The sequence below is a fragment of the Sapajus apella genome, unplaced genomic scaffold, assembly GCF_009761245.1.
Source record: "Sapajus apella isolate SASKATOON/1434 unplaced genomic scaffold, GSC_monkey_1.0 scaffold1, whole genome shotgun sequence".
Lineage (NCBI taxonomy): Eukaryota > Metazoa > Chordata > Mammalia > Primates > Cebidae > Sapajus > Sapajus apella.
The window spans coordinates 65,677,843-65,683,891 of NW_022436941.1; the positions used below are offsets into that span (position 1 = coordinate 65,677,843).

At 44.7% G+C, this 6,049-nt stretch overlaps 1 long non-coding RNA gene across 1 annotated transcript; it reads right to left on the bottom strand.

Annotated features, from left to right (window-relative positions):
* Positions 1 to 298: 298 nt before the first annotated feature.
* Positions 299 to 5,833, bottom strand: LOC116563083. The gene is made up of 3 exons (XR_004274238.1): positions 5,312 to 5,833; positions 2,754 to 2,879; positions 299 to 432 (listed from the first exon to the last, which is right to left on the bottom strand). It is a non-coding gene; the product is annotated as an uncharacterized LOC116563083 (long non-coding RNA).
* Positions 5,834 to 6,049: the final 216 nt, after the last annotated feature.

A 6,049-nucleotide genomic window follows, 5' to 3' on the forward strand; every position in this document is an offset into this window, starting at 1 on the left:
GTAATCCTCTTCTACTCCTGCCTATGGTTTGCGCTGTTTGGCACTCCCTGGGGGGGTCTCAAGCACTGCTTGCCGTAAACTCTAGGCTCCTTATCTTGGTAAATCAACATAATGCTCACCAAGTTGGCTTTCCTCAAGTTAGGGTGGCTGATGTGTATGGAATTACTCAGTAAGATTTATTGAGAGCCTCGCAGAAAACTTGGCAGGTTTTATTTCTTAGGTGATGACAAAGGTGGCCCATGCCAGTGAAAGGCCACACTGTTGGCCACCCCTTCTGAAATAGTCTTGTTGACTAAAGTTCTGCACAGAATTTTATTGGCACCTATAAATAGACAAATTGGCAGCGCCTCGTTTTCTTTTTATTGACAGATGTGGTGGTGGGGCTTGCTCTCAGGTGCTGCCAGGGAGTATCATCTGACTGCATTTGGTACCCTGGGGAAGATAAACAAAAACTTGAGTAAAAGGAAAATGAGAACTCACCTGAAACCAAGAAAAGTCTTTGGAAAAGAATTTTTGTGTAGGTCATCTGGAAAGTGTTTACTCTTAGCAGTTATGCATAATTATAGTCTTCAAAAGAAAGTGGGGTGGGGTGCAGGTGGGGGTGCGGGTAAGGGCGGGGGCGGGGTAGGTGTAAGTGAGTGAGCGGAGACGTGTCTGTGTGCCCAAAAACTGCCTCAGTGCAAACACGGCCACATGCAAACGTCTAAACCAACGTGTCTCTTAAGAATTTAGCCTCCAGCATACCGTGCACTCGCTGCGTTTGTTGACTGACTTGTCTTACCCAGCAAAAGATGTAGACGATTTCCACCATCTTTCCATAGACCATCACTAAATGACAGGATGGGAAAAGTTCTATTGCCTGACCAAATTGCCAGTCAGCCCATGAGCAGTCCAGACAGTGTAGGATTTGTAGCAAAGGAATTTTTATGATTTCTCCCTGCCCAACCCCCACGAAGAAGCAAAGGCTCTTGACCTTGGCATCCCCTTGTTGCTTTCTTCTCTTCCATGACACCTAGGCTTGATATTTGCTACCTTGGGTATTCTTGTGAATATTTACCGAATTTTCATTTATACTGAGCTCAATTCAGAAGGCTGAGGTTTTCCAAGTTTCATGTGTCCTGAGAAAGGTATGAGTGTGTGAGTATGTTAAAGAAAAGCTCTTAGCTCGTCTCGTGGTTTAAAGGCCTCCTGAGATACCTGAGCTCAATCTAAGGAATAAAGTAGATTGCTTACTCCCTGTCTGATGAGTTTTATCAAAATGTGATAAAATGTGGTAAAGAAAAATGGTGGGCCAAGTTCGTTATAGTTCTGCTGGGGGACGCTGTACAGATAAACCAGGCCATAACTCATGTGCCCTGTGACAGTTTTTATTATTCTGTTTTTATGCAGTTTTGAAGAGTGAGGGGAATTGCCCTAGACAACAGATGTGAGAGGCTTTTTTCCTTCTTTCTGCCCTGTGGCCAGGCCTCAGGCTCCAGCCCAGTGACTCATCGTTGTGGTATTATATACCTCAAGATGAAGTGTGTGCGGTGCAGAGTGTGGGCAGGATTTATCAGTGCGACTTCTTCCTTTGAAGTATCAGGGCAGGCTACTTTGCTGATGGTTTCTGGAACCTGGCCAAGCCCCAATATGCTGTGAAAATAGCCGTCTTAGGTTTTCTTGGCACATGAGCACATTTGCACTTGATTCTCAGACTGCCATTGCTTTCCGATGTTTTTTGAGGCCAGTGTTCTTGGGATTTAGGGCCCAGGGCCAGACTGTAACCCTGCCTGTTTGTACTCCTTCAAATGCCCCATCCCAACATGGCTTTGATGGCTCCAGATACAGACTGTAACACCAACTTGAGTTCCCAAGTGCAGGCTGCCTTTAGGTTGCTTTTAAGCATTCATGCATCAATTTCTCTGTAGCCCACATTTCCTGCGGCCCTGCCCCCACTAACACAATGCTGACTCTTAAGGCTTTTTACTGTGACAATGCTTTCTACAGCGATGCATCTTTGCATTTTCAGCTTGAAACCCAGGCAATGTGTATGCAGAGAAAAACACAGTAATGCCATGGTAACTCTATCAGTAAATTGAAAAAATAGGGTGGGGCATGGTGGTTCACACCTGTAATCCCAGCACTTTGGAGGCCGAGGCTGGTAGATTACTTGAGGCCAGGAGTTTGAGACCAGCCTGGCCAACATGGTGAAACCCTGTCTCTACTAAAAATACAAAATTAGCCAAGTGTGGTGGCACACGCCTGTAATCCCAGCTACTCGGGAGGCTGAGGCAGGAGAATCGCTTGAACCTGGGAGCTGGAGGTTGCAGTGAGTCCAGATTGTGCCCCTGCACTCCAGCCTGGGTGATAGAGTGAGACTCTGTCTCAAAATAAAAAATAAAAAAAAAAAAAGAGAAATGGAAAAAGAAAATTGCTCCTTCTCTAGTAAAAAACAAAACAAAACAAAACACAAAACTAAAACTATCATCTGTTTGCCTGCACTCTCCTCCTCATACCTTTACTCATTGTCATACTATAATTAATTTTGAGAACAAAGGACATAAGAGCCTAATTATGTTAGACTACTAGACACCCTTCCAGAGTTAATGTATCAGCCACATTTCTCATCAGCCAGCTATGTGTGATAAATAGCTTCCTTGTAAATGCATATTTCCCAATAGATGCCCCATTTCAGGTTTCCCTCTAGTCTGAGAGTCAGACTCTATTATTCCTGATTAAAATATTGCCAGCCTGTTGGGGAACCCATAACTAACCTCCCTGAGCATCTTTTGTTCTTTCTCCTTTTGAGTGGGCAAACCCTTTAATAAGGCGCCTTGATGTGACTGGGCTTGAATCTGTGGAAAGGCTCAGAAAGCTGGTAGATCCATGTCAATGGCCTCCTAGTTGAAAAGACAATTTATATGTTTGCAGGTTGGATCCTGTTATGGCTGAATTGTTTCCCTGCTAATCCTCCCAAATTCATGTGGGAAAGTCCTAACTCCAGTGCCTCAGCAGTGCCCTGGTTTGGAGATAAGGTATTATAGAGGCCATCAAGTTAAAATAAGGTCGTTAGGTGGGCCCTAATCTAATAAGACTGGCGTCCTTATAAAAAGGGGAAATTTGGAGACAGATTCACACATGGAGACTGCCATGTGAACATAAAGACAGTTCTCTACAAGCCAAGGAGAGGGGCCTGGAGCAAGTCCTTCCCTCACAGCCCTCAGAAGGAAGCAGTGCTGCAGACACCTTGATCTTGGATTTCCAGCCTGCAGAAGTGTAAGCCAATAACTGTTGTTTAGGCCACCCAGTCAGTGGCGCTTTGTTTTGGCGGCTCTAGCACATATATATGTCTCTTTGGCAGCAGACTCTGAGGCAGAGATGAGTATGCAGGGCTTATTAGGGAGCACTCTTGGGAGAAACGCCCATGGAAGAGAAGGGAAGAAGGCAGATTGGAACGAGGGAGAAGTTGGGCTGCGATGTAGTCCCAGCAAAGGTCTCAGATGATTCCATGGGATGTTCTGGAGCTGGTACGGCCCTTCATTGCTGGAATATGAGCTTGGGCTTCTATGGTTCCCTGCTGATCAGTCACTGGGTGGGGGCTGCCTCTGCCTAGTTTTCTTAAGCCTAGACAAATCCTGAAGAGGGTTGACAGTTGGGGATGGTCTTCTGGGAGCAATTCTAGCTTCTAGGAGATAAATCCTTCATTCCTCATGGGGGATCTCAGTGGCGCACCACAGCACCACCATGAATGCATGTCATAAGGGGTTGGCTGACTTAAGGGTGGCTTATCCAATTTCCTGATTTTCAAAATGGGGTTGAACTTTGTAAGGTGTGGTACTGTTCAGTTCTCTTTTTCTTTTCTTACTTTCTAGGTGAAGCAGGCTGTGGCACTCCCAACACTTTGATCCTGTCCTGGGAGAGAGGTGAGGTGTGGGAGGTGTATCAATCAGTATCTGGACAGATAAACAGAAGCTACTCTGGATGTTTCAAACAGAAGGAATTAGTGGAGAAAGAAGGCTACAAAGCTTTTAGATGGGGCGGGGGAGCACACAGAGAGGGAACTGTGCCCCAGAGATCAGGAAGCTGGGGTTTTTCAACCTCGATTGAAACTTTCAAGCCTGCACTCTCTGCTGAGTTTCTAAAGATGCTGCTGCTGCTACCACTGCTATGGTCAGATCTATGCTGTTCCCTCTGATCGGGAACCCAGGACACCACACTCTGATGCTGGTGAAACCAGGACTGACGCTGCTAAAGCTCAGTGCCACCTATGGAGCTGCCAGAGCCCGTAGTTGCTGATCTTGGTACTACAACTGCTACTAGTGGCTCTACCAGTAGCAGACAAAAAAGGCCTTCTTCCTCCTATCTTCTAATCTTCCTCTAGCGAGTGGACTACAGTACAGAGGAAGGCAGGAAAGAACGGCATGGATCTGGGACCAGCAGACAATAGTCTACTCTCTTTCAGAGATAGAGCTCTTCGCTCCATCTCTTCTCAGTGTACTTCCTGGCCATTACGTTCCATAGCAATGGCCTGGAAGCCCCCTCCCAAGTCTGAGGAGAAACTAGGTCTGCTAGCTCTCAGTCAACACTCTCTGAACCATATCATGGCACAGCTGAAGCCCTGCCTCCCTTTTTCTTTCCTTCTAGTTTCTGAGAGGAATACTGGGTCACCACTAAAACATAGACCAAAAAAGGCCAACGAGGTCAACCCCACTACCCAGCCACTTCAGTCAATACCTGTGAAGCATAGGTTTCAACTGAATTTCTGGTTAGTTGATTGAACTGGTCAAATAAATGTTCTTTGGGCATGTTTCTTTCTCTGGGATGTTGATAAAATAACAGCATCCACTTATGAATAAAACTTCTTATATTTATTATCTATTAACTTTTTACAAGTAAAACTTCTTGTATTTATTATCTATTAACTTTTCAAGGCGATTTTACATTTTCCCCATTCTTTCAGCAACCACAGACATATCATAAATCATCCTTCTTCCACCCATTTGTTCTTTCAGAAAATATTTACTGGAAGCCAACTATGAACAAGGGTTTGTATTTTGCATAGTGGAAGGCATGCAAAGAAGTAAAAGAAATAAACCTACCAAGAAGGAGTTGATAGTTACTAAACAAGGAACACACTTTTACAAATAAAGTAACTGACCTGCAGGAGAACTAGGAAGTGCTGGAATCAGCCAAGAGTTCTGATTGGCAAGCCCAAGCCCTCCCAATAAACAACCCCCTACTTGTTGAATATTGAGCGACACACTCAGTTGCATCAACTCTAAGACTCAGTCAATGTCTCTTATTATTTTGAATGGCATCTGATTATGGTTACCTTGAAAAGTCTTCATTTGTCCTCTGGAAGTGACTGAGCAGGCTTGGTTTTTTCCATGTTGCTTAGCTTTGTAGATACAAATTAAGCAATATATTGTATTCCTTCTGTCTAAGCATGTGGTTGGTATAATTTTTCCACAGACAGCTGAATTCAACAGCCTGTGCATGGTGATTCAACATGAGTAAGGACAAAATGGTAGGCAGTAAAGGTTGTCAGAAGGACACCTGGGCCTTAACTAGGTGCTGCCACGAGAGCCAGACCATCGGATATGGCAAACCTCAGGGTGCTGCCAAATCTTACACACCAAATTTTTTTCACCTGGGAATTTTACCCATTCATCAGACTCAATATTTCTCCTAAATTAGGAGACACAGTGGGAATTTTATCAACTCACTTCTGCAGTTAGTAACTTGACTACCATCTAGCATATTATTCTAGCCATCTATCCGTTTCTTCAAATCATGGACTATTTCAGGATATTTCCCCAGTCATACCCGGATCTCCAATGATAGGCTGAACTCACTCTCCCTCTTTCGAGTGGTCAACTGTGCTCCATAGAGCACTGATGTTACCATGGTTTCCTTCGTGACGTAGATATTACAAAAGGGAGAGTGTGGTTGAGGAGGAAAAGCGTGAAAGGGAAAAGGGGCCTTGATATTCCTGTGTGTAGGGTGCCAGCCAGCCTCACACTGGGGACAATTGTCCAGCTCATGAAAGATTGCTGTCAGAGGATAAAAG